The sequence below is a fragment of the Aegilops tauschii genome, chromosome 4 (genome assembly GCF_002575655.3).
Source record: "Aegilops tauschii subsp. strangulata cultivar AL8/78 chromosome 4, Aet v6.0, whole genome shotgun sequence".
In the NCBI taxonomy this organism is placed as follows: domain Eukaryota; kingdom Viridiplantae; phylum Streptophyta; class Magnoliopsida; order Poales; family Poaceae; genus Aegilops; species Aegilops tauschii.
The window spans coordinates 424,014,749-424,025,795 of NC_053038.3; positions in this window are offsets into that span (position 1 = coordinate 424,014,749).

The following is an 11,047-nucleotide window of genomic DNA, read 5'->3' on the forward strand; positions in this document are numbered from 1 at the left end:
AAGAAGGGGAAGAGCGCCCTTGCGGTCAACACCGCATGGGACGTTGGCAGCAGTCCGGAGTGACGCCCCTGCACTAAGCCCCGGGCCGCGTCGTAAGTGCTAAGACTCGTACATGCCCATAGATCTAACCTTTCCTCCTTGCCGTATTGACGTGATCAGTCATGTTATTATAGTTCGGCCCACGACAGCTCCCAGCGATCCTCATCAAGAGGTTCGTTGGACCCAAGGGAGATGGCCAGCGAGACGCCGCCAGCCGCTTACTCTCCCAAGGCCAAAGGGGACGATGAGGTGCTCTCCCAACGGACCTTCCCAGGCCCGGTAGAGTCTCGAGAAGCGCCCGAAGGTGAAGCCCCGGTCGCCAGACACCAGGGGGAACCATTCCCTCAGGAGACTGGGAAGGAGGGCTGTACTCAGTTCGGCCCTCAACCGGACTTGATTCCGGAGACCGATACGGCTCCGGAATCCGGAACGCCACCTCCTTCGAAAGAAGGGAGTATGCCTATTCCACCGGTGACCCCTGTCCAACCAGGGGCACCAGATGATCTGCTGGAAGCGCTACGAGGCGCTTCCATTGTGGATGAGCATCGTGTTCTTATGGGCACGATGATTGAAAGGGTTCAGTCTGCCAAGAGCAGACTAACCGAAGCCTGCAGCAGCCCGCTGACAGGTTTTGAGGTAAGTGACACAAAAAGAGAACATCCCCATATAGACAGTAGCCCTTGAGACATTGTCCGGTGTTCGGAAAGAAAAGCCGGACAGAGGATCATTTCTGTATTACAGGGGACTAACTAAATTTGACTGGAATGCGAATGCAGGCGTCACTGCTGGTCGCGGGCTCACGTGCTGCCGAAGTCTCTGAACTTAAGCGGAGACTGGAGCAGGCTGAGGAGGAGCTCGGCCAGGTGAAGAGGCAGCTCCAGGAGAATCAAGGTATGTAATAACCCAGGAAGTATTTAAAAAGAGTGGGATGATATGTATTGACCGAAGTCTCTTGATATAAATAGGGGTAACGACCGAGGTCGAGGCCCTGAAAAAGGCCCTGGGCAAAGCCGAGGAGAAGACCGTCAAGGAGCATGCTGCCCGTAAGAAGCTCAAGGCCCAGGTTGGCGAGGTACAACAAGAGGTCCGCGACGCGGTGAAGAAGTGCGAGACCTTGGAGCGTGACGCATCGGCAAAAGAGGCCGAACTCTCCAAGGCTCATCAGAGCACGGAGGCGGCCCGGAATGAGGCCCAGGGCGCCCTCCAAGAGGTCCATGAGGCGAGGAAGATTGCGGCGGGTAAGGCATTCAGTATGCAAAGCAAATATGCGGAGAGGAGGTATCTTTTACTAACCCGGATTCGGAGTTCTCCAGGGGCTTTTGCTGATTTGCCGCGAAGTGTGTCCGACGCCGCGGAGTTCTTCCGAGCCGAAGAAGGGAGTTCTACGGAGAAGCTATTCTGGTCGCAATATCTTGTGCCAGAGCATCCCATGTCCTTCACCGATCAGCTGAAACAGCTGGTGGAGCTGCATAGGGTGGCCGAACTAGCCATGAAGGATTTGATAATCCAGTTGTGGCCAGCCGAAGCTATGTCCGGCAGCTACTTCGGACTCGTGAGGCGGATGGTGGACGCCTGTCCTCGGCTGGATATCGTCAAGCGATCGGCCTGTATTGAGGGTGCTCGTATGGCCTTCGCCCGTTGCAAGATGTGGTGGACGAAGATGAATGCCGTCGATCTGGCCCGAGGGCCGCCAGAGGGCAAGGAGCACCGCACACCTGAGCGCTATTTCGCGGATGTCCTGGAGGGGTCTCGTATTGTAGCAGCGCAGTGTGGGCAGGACATTATTTTCGAATGTATACATTCGTGTTGTCTTTGCCTTGTATGATGAAACAAAGTCAGTTTGTAATATAACTTTTGCTATGTTTTAATATTTTCCTCCTGTGCAGCCGTGTTGCATGGAATCTGAGGGTTGGCTAGTCGTCGGCTTCTGCCCCCACGTGGGTAGTACGGGGGTGTTCGGGATGGAATCTAAACAATCTTGATCCAATTGTATGGTCCTTGAATGAGTTATTTAGCACAACGAACCAGGCAATCGGACTATGCGGCTTAAACGCCCTCACTTAGCCATAGGAGTTTTAGAATAAAACATAGGCGCAGCCCCTAGTTTTTCGAACCAGAGTGCTATGAGCGTCTGATCGGAAGTACCGATCCTTCGCATAATGCGGAAAAAATCTCTAACGATTTCCAACCTCTCGAATAGCTGACCGGCTCTCGCCGTATCATGACAGTCAGTTTTCGGCTTTCTCTACTGAGGTTCTCCTTTGGATAAACCAGGGCACAATCGCAGCATTTCTCCCTTTACTACCTTAGCCGATATAGCGGAACGTAAGGTAGCAAGCACAGGAGCCGGGCAACCCAACTATTTACCAAAGACATGATTCGAAGACAATGCATATAATGCTAAATTCGGGGTGCCAAGCTGAAAAGTGTTCGGACTTTTATCGCCATGTTGTGGGGTACTATAAACCCCTGGCAAATATGAAACGTACCAAAGCGTACGAGCACTAAAAGATAAATTATTAAGGGAAAACAGAAAGAATGCAGACGTGATATCTTGGGCCCTTAAACTTGAGCCACGAGCTGTTTCCATTATAATTGGGTTAATGCGTCAAAGCGCATTAATACAAATGGTGCGATAAGAAGCCGGCTATTTAACATGCCATGACCAGAGGCGAGCTGCGTGTGGGTCCTGACAATAGGTAGAGTGACCTCTAGAACTTCCCCTATACGTCTATGCTTCTTGCCATTCTGGTGTTTTTATCCTTTTACAGGACTGATAATTAGGCCGTCCAAGAAGACCTATGTAAAAGAAACCTAAAAAAGGGAAAAGGAAATAGTAAAAGTATTTGTGTGTCCGGGATCGGTCAAGCCGAACTGTGGATCATAAGATTTATGTGCCTCCGTTGATGCCCATGTGATTTTGAGTGCGTAATTATGTACGCGTGGTATGAATGCCACTGCCTGATTGGGGCTGGGACGGAGGCCAAATTGCTAGTCGAGCTCTTGATGAGCCGCGCTGTCCTAGTGCAGCGTAGTCCGGACCCTCTTTATGATGTCTCGGGGCTCGGCAGCCGGATTACGGTTCTGCTTGAGAAGGCCGCTCTGGACTTTTGCTGCTAGGGCGGCGGTGTGCTCCTCTGTTCAAAGGGGGCGTTTCGTGTTTTCGTTGACCGTTATGACACCGCGTGGACCGGGCATCTTAAGCTTAAGATAAGCATAGTGCGGCACCGCATTGAACCGAGCGAATGCCGTTTGTCCGAGCAGTGCGTGATAACCACTGCGGAATGGGACGATGTCAAAGATTAACTCCTTGCTTCAGACGTTGTCAGGGGATCCAAAGACAACCTCTAGTATGATTGAGCCCGTATAGCGGGCCTCTACACCTGGTATGACTCTTTGAAGGTAGTCTTCGTTGGCTTGATCCTTGATGGATTAATGCCCATTTTGCGCACTGTGTCTTGATAGAGCAGATTGAGGCTTCTACCACCGTCCATGAGGACTCTCGTAAGGTGGAATCCATCAATGATTGGGTCCAGGACCAGTGCGGCTGATCCACCATGCCGGATACTGGTCGGATGATCCCGACGATCGAAAGTGATCAGGCATGATGACCATGGATTAAATTTGGGGGCAACTGGCTCTATCGCATAGACGTCCCTTAGTGCGCGTTTGCGCTCCCTTTTGGGGATGTGTGTAACATATATCACGTTTACAGTTTTCACTTGAGGGGGAAACTTCTTTTGCCCTCCTGTGTTCGGTTGCCGGGGCTCCTCGCCGTCGTCCTCGCTTGGTGAGCCCTTTTCCCTGTTCTCGGCGTTTAATTTGCCGGCCTGTTTAAAAACCCAACAGTCTCTGTTGGTATGATTGGCTGGTTTTTTCGGGGTGCCATGTATCTGGCACGGGCGATCGAGTATGCGGTCCAGACTGGATGGTCCCTGATTGTTCCTCTTGTATGGTTTCTTCCGCTGGTTGGACTTGGAGCCACTGAATCCGGCGTTGACTGTAGTGTCGTCGGTATTATCGCCATTGCTTCGGCGTTTGTGTCTGTTACGTCGGAGCTTGCCGTTGTTCTTAGCCTCGGAGGGGCCTGCCTCGCTGGCTGTGTTTTTGCTGCGAGCCAACCAACTATCCTCGCCCAAGGCAAAAGCGGGTCATAAGTGCCGTGAGGGCTGCCATAGATTTTGGCTTTTCTTGGCCGAGGTGGCGGGCAAGCCATTCGTCGCGGATGCTATGTTTAAAGGCCGCTAAGGCTTCGGCATCCGGACAGTCGACGATCTGGTTCTTTTTAGTTAGGAACCTAGTCCGGAACTTCCTGGCTGACTGCCCGGGCTGTTGAACTATGTGACTTAAGTCGTCGGCGTCTGGCGGCCGAACATATGTACCTTGGAAGTTGTCGAGGAAAGCCTCTTCCAGGTCCTCCCATCTGCCAATGGAATTTTCTAGAAGACGGTTTAGCTAGTGCCGAGCTGGCCCTTTGAGTTTTAGTGGGAGGTATTTGATGGCGTGACGATCATCCCCGCGGGCCATGTGGATATGGAGTATAAAATCCTCTATCCATACCGCGGGATCGGTTGTTCCATCATAGGATTCGATGTTTACGAGTTTGAACCCTTCTAGGAATTCATGATCCATTACTTCGTCAGTGAAGCAAAGAGGGTGCGCGGCGCCTCTATATCGGGCCGCATCGCGACGTAGCTCTGATGGAGTCCGTCTGCAGCATTCGGCTCGGGCGTGAATAGGTTTGTCACGCCCAAATATATAGCTGTCCCCGTGCCTTAAGTCACATCCTCGCGATCCATAGATCGATCTTGTGTGTTCCACTCTACTGTCCTGTTCTTGGCGGAGGTCATATGTATGGCCCTGAGCTGACTTATCCCTGCCTTTACGGCGGAGTGGGACAGTCTGGTTTTCGGCTCGGGTTGCAGTTTCATCTCGACTGCGCGGTGGCCGATCAGCCGCGTTGCGTGATGCTAGTGCGGGATCTGGCGCCTCATCGTCGAACTGGGGTAGTAATTTGTGCTTCGGGTAGCTTTTGGCTGGGCGTTTAAGGCCATATTCCTCGGCTGCCAGGACATCGGTCCATCTATCATTGAGGAGGTCTTGATCAGCTTGAAGCTGTTGCTGCTTCTTTTTCAGGCTCCTTGCAGTGGCTATTAGCTGAAGCTTAAAGCGCTCCTGCTCCAGGGGCTCCTCAGGCACGATGAAGTCTTTGTTGCCGAGGCTCACCTCCTCCTTGGAGGGTGGACGGTAACTACCGTCCTCCGAGTCTTCTTCTATGGCCTGTTCGTCAGGGTTGGCATGCCCTGATTCCCAATTGGCTTGTTCGGCTGTTTGATCATTGGGTTCTTCTGTGTCTTCGACACCATCCGGAGTGTTGTCGTCTCCTGTGCCGGTGTTGCTATCCCTGCTGCAGCGCCGCTGACGCCGGCGCTTTGGCTGTGTTTTAGGAGGGTCTTCCATTGCTAGGTTTTCCTTGTCGTCGCCGCTATTATTTTTCGGCGTATCTACCATGTAGACGTCGTATGAGGAAGTGGCCGTCCATTGTCCAGTGAACGGCGGGTTTTGGGCCTCCTCGTCTCCGGCATCGTCGTCCATACCGTCGATGTCTTTGGAGTCATAGTCAAGCTCATCGGTTAAGTCTTCGACAGTGGCTATGAAGTGGGTGGTGGGTGGGGAGCGAAATTCTCCTTCATCATCAGCCTCCAGTTTGAACCGGACATAATTCGATTGTGAGTCCCCCGCCAAGGACAAGTTTCTTAACGAATTCAGCACATCGCCCAAGGGCGAATGCTGGAAGCTGTCTGCAGCACTAAACTCGAAGATTGATAAGCGATCCAGCTCGGCGTCCGCGGATGCACATGGCTCGGAATTTATGACCAGAGACGAGTCCATAGTTCCGGTGACAAAGGCGTTGTGTGACTTTAGGTCTGTGTTCGGCTCCAACGCCGTGGAATCTGCTGCCTCCGCGGTGGGGTTGAGCCTCCCATCTTCGGACGGTGCAATATGCTCCGGATCTACGGCCGGAGCAGTTATAGGAGCAATCTCCTGGATGCGGCCCGATGACAGATTTAGGTCATGTTCATTGGGGTGACTAGGAGCGGTTGCCGCGGTCTCGAATCCGGTGAAGATCAAATCTCCACGGATGTCCGCTACATAATTCAAGCTCCCAAATCTGACCAGATGGCCAGGGGCGTAGCTGTCGATCTGCTCCAGGCGGCCAAGCGAGTTGGCCTGCAGTACGAAGCCATCGAACACGAAGATCTGTCTGGGGAGGAAGGTTTCCCCTTGGACAGCGTCGTTGTTGATGATTGAAGAGGCCATCAAACCTTTTGAGGACGGCACAGTGGAACTCTCAATGAAAGCACCAATGTCGGTGTCAAAACCGGCAGATCTCGGGTAGGGGGTCCCGAACTATGCGTCTAAGGTTGATGGTAATAGGAGACAGGGGACACGATGTTTACCCAGGTTCAGGCCCTCTCTATGGAGGTAATACCCTACTTCCTGCTTGATTGATTTTGATGAATATGAGTATTACAAGAGTTGATCTACCACGAGATCGTAATGGCTAAATCCTAGAAGTCTAGCCCGTATGACTATGGTAATGAGCCTCTCTCCTTTCCGGACTAAGTCCTCCGGTTTATATAGACACCGGGGAGATCTAGGGTTACACAATGTAGGTTACAAAGGAAAAGAATCTACATATTTGGTCACCAAGCTTGCCTTCCACGCCAAGGAGAGTCCTATCCGGACACGGATGCAGTCTTCGGTCTTCGTATCTTCACAGCCCATCAGTCCGGCCCATGGCTAACAGACCGGACGCCCGGGGACCCCTTAGACCAGGACTCCCTCAATGGGGTATTATATTGATTCACTTGATATATGTTTTGGCACTCAACCCGCGGATTCCCAAGGTGACATTGGGGTAATCTATGCATAGGAGTTGATGCACGTTTTCGTCCTTGTTTCTCTGGTAGAAATCTTGGGGCACTCTTTGAGGTTCTTTGTGTTGGATCGAGTATTAAGAATCTGAAATTGCTTGACGCATATCATATAATCAACTCACGGATACTCGCGGTGACATTGGAGTAGTTAGGTGACATTAGAGTTGGTTGATGTGTATCATATGGTGTTGTTTTAGTATGAACTCTTGGTTAGATAGATCGAAAAGAATAGCTTGGTGTTATTTTAGTACGAACTCTAGGATAGATTGATCACAAAGAATAGCTTTGAGGTGGTTTCATACCCTACAAACAATTTCTTCTTATGTTCTCCGCTAGATAAGAACTTTCTAATGATTCATCATCACACATTGAGGGATGGTTATATGATCCAATTAGATTAGCATTGTTGAGAGATTGCACTAGAGAAAGTACGGACCCTAAGCCTCATTTTCAAGCATTGCAATTCCGTTTGTGCTTTGTTTTATCAATTGCTATCTTGCTTTTTTTACTGTTCCTATTACAAATATCAATATCTAGTATCATTACTACACTTGTATCACCATCTTTTCTCTGAACTAGTGCACCTATACAATTTACCATTATATTTGGTGTGTTGGGGACACAAGAAACTTTGTATTATTTGGTTGCAGGGTTATTTGAGAGAGACCATCTTCATCCTACACCTCCCACCGATTGATAAACCTTAGGTCATCCACTTGAGAGAAATTTTCTACTGTCCTACAAAACTCTGCGCTTGGAGGCCCAACACGAGTCTACAAGAACAAGTTTTGTAGTAGACATCAAGCTCTTTTCTGGCACCGTTGCCGGGGAGGTGAGTGCTTGAAGGTATATCTTTAGATCTTGCAATTAAATCTTTTAGTTTCTTGTTTATCACTAGTTTGGTTTATAAAAGAAAACTAAAAAATGTAATTGAGGTTGCACATATTATCTTTCGTGAAAATGATGGAAAGGAAAATTGTGCCGAATTGATAGAAGAAGAATTCTACAAAATGTTTGACAAAAGATCTTTGAATGATGAGCATGATTGCAATGTTGTTAGTATGAATTCTTTGAATATCCATGATGCTAATGATATGCAAATCCATAAGCTTGGGGATGCTATGTTTGATGAAGATGATATTTTTAGTCCCCCAAGTTTTGATGAGAAAATTTATTATGATGATAGCATGCCTCCTACTTATGATGATTATATTGATGAAAGTGGGTTTGGAAGAATGTCAACTCTAGGTAGTATTGATCCCACTATTTTGGAGGTTGTTGAATCTTATCGTTATAATTATGAAAGTGGATTTTGAGATGTCATGATTTTATTTAGTGATGAATCCACTATTGTGGAAGAGGTTTCATTTGACTATGATAAAAAAAGTTGCTATCTATGATGATTATGGTGATGACATGTATGCTATATTGAATAATCATAACCATGAAACTTGTCATAATGGTTTAATTTTCAATCACATGATAGTTATATTGTTGAATTCATTCATGATGATACTGAAAATTATTATGAGAGAGGAACGTATGCTTTTACATATCTCAATAATCTCAAGTTTCCTCTCTATGTGTTGAAAGTTTGAATTATTGCTTGTTTTGCTTCCTATGCTAGATGATTCTTGTTGCCATGAATTATTTGCTCACAAGATCCCTATGCATAGGAAATGGGTGATACGTCTCCAATGTATCTATAATTTTTTATTGTTCCATGCTGTTATATTATCATTCTTGGATGTTTTACAATCATTTTATAGCAACTTTATACCATTTTTTAGGACTAACCTATTGACATAGTGCCCAGTGCCAGTTGTTGTTTTTTGCTTGTTTTTTACTTCGCAGAAAATCAATAGCAAACAGAGTCCAAACGCAGCGAAACTTTTTGGAGAATTTTTCTGGACCAAAAGACACAAGATGGGCCTAAGAAATACTAGAGGGGCGCCCCGAGGGGGGCACGTTGTGTCCACCTCAGTGGCCTCCCGCACCGCCTCTTTTCTCTATAAATACCCCAATATTCCAGAAACCCTAGGGCAGTCGACGAAAATCAATTCCAGCCGCCGCAAGTTCCAGAACCACCAGATCCAATCTGGACACCATCACGGAGGGGTCCATCATCCTCATTGGTGCCTCTCCTATGATGCGTGAGTAGTTCATTGTAGAACTACGGGTCCGTAGTTAGTAGCTAGATGGCTTCCTCTCTCTCTTTTGATTCTCAATACAATGGTCTCTTCTCTACCTAATATTAAAGGGAGGATTGTTTCTCCACTGTTTTTCGTCATCTGGTCCTTTTGTACGTTAGCTATTTTTTTCGTCCGTCATCCATCCTCGCGCTAGACAATCCAACGTTAGAAACAGAAAATAAAAAAAGTGGCGCACTGGGGGTCGAACTCTGGATCTCCTTCCAGGTAATATGACCGTAGCCAACTGGGCTAGCTATCTATTGTGCTAGAAACCAGATTTAGCTTCGATGTACAAATAAACATATGGATGCTCTATTCCGCGCCTGGGCCAATTATGGGCCTTGTCCGCAGTTAGGCTTTTTGTCACATGGAATACCTTGGGCCGTCGATCGAGGCCTACATTGCGGTCGGGTAAAAATTGATGCGTCAGTGAGGATCGAGCTCGTGACCCGCGTTTGGATAACATTAGATTGTTCAATTGACCTATCTTTTCTTTGTGGAAAGAGGTTTTATTTTTAAAATATAGTACCACCTTGCGTCTTTGTGCACAATAATACCAATTTATATACGTATACGAATTCAAATGAATAAGCCGCCTTAAGTATTAATAAGGAAGAGAGAGAGAGTGTGACGCTCCCGATTTGACCGTACACTAATCATGCACGCAAATGTGTACGATCAAGATCAGGGACTCACGGAAAGATATCACAACACAACTCTAAAACATAAATAAGTCTTACAAGCATTATAATACAAGCCAGGGGCCTCGAGGGCTCGAATACAAGTGCTCGATCATAGACGAGTCAGCGGAAGCAACAATATCTGAGTACAGACATAAGTTAAACAAGTTTGCCTTAAGAAGGCTAGCACAAAAGTAGCAACGATCGAAAAGGCAAGGCCTCCTGCCTGGGACCTCCTAACTACTCCTCGAAGCCGAACTCCATGTAGAATCATCCTCGGGATCTCCAGCTCCTGGACTCCAGCATCTGGTTGCGACAACCAGGTATAGAAAGGGGAAAAGAGGGAGAAAAGCAACCGTGAGTACTCATCCAAAGTACTCGCAAGCAAGGAGTTACACTACGTATGCATGTGTATAAGTGTAAAGGGCCATATCGGTGGACTGGACTGCAGAGTGCCAGAATAAGAGGGGGATAGCTAATCCTGTCGAAGACTACACTTCTGGCCATCTCCATCTTGCAGCAAGTAGAAGAGAGTAGATTGAAGTCCTCCAAGTAGCATCGCATAGCATAATCCTACCCGGCGATCCCCTCCTCGTCGCCCTGTTAGAGAGCGATCACCGGGTTGTATCTGGCACTTGGAAGGGTGTGTTTTATTAAGTATCCAGTTCTAGTTGTCATAAGGTCAAGGTACAACTCCGGGTCGTCCTTTTACCGAGGGACACGGCTATTCGAGTAGATAAACTTCCCTGCAGGGGTGCACCACATAACCCAACACGCTCGATCCCATTTGGCCGGACACACTTTTCTCGGTCATGCCCGGCCTCGGAAGATCAACACGTCGCAGCCCCACCTAGGCTCAACAGAGAGGTCAACACGCCAGTCTAAATCCTAGGCGCGCAGGGGTCTGGGCCCATCGCCCATTGCACACCTGCATGTTGCGAGGGCGGCCGGAAGCAGACCTAGCCTAGTAGGCGTTCCAGTCCAATCCGGCGCGCGCCGCTCCGTCGCTGACGTCAAGAAGAGCTTCGGCTGATACCACGACGTCGGGATACCCATAACTACTCCCGCGTAGATGGTTAGTGCGTATAGACCAAATGGCCAGACTCAGATCAAATACCCAGAACTCGTTAAGCGTGTTATTTGAAGTAACCGCGAACGCCGACCAGGGCCAGGCCCACCTCTCTCCTGGGTGGTC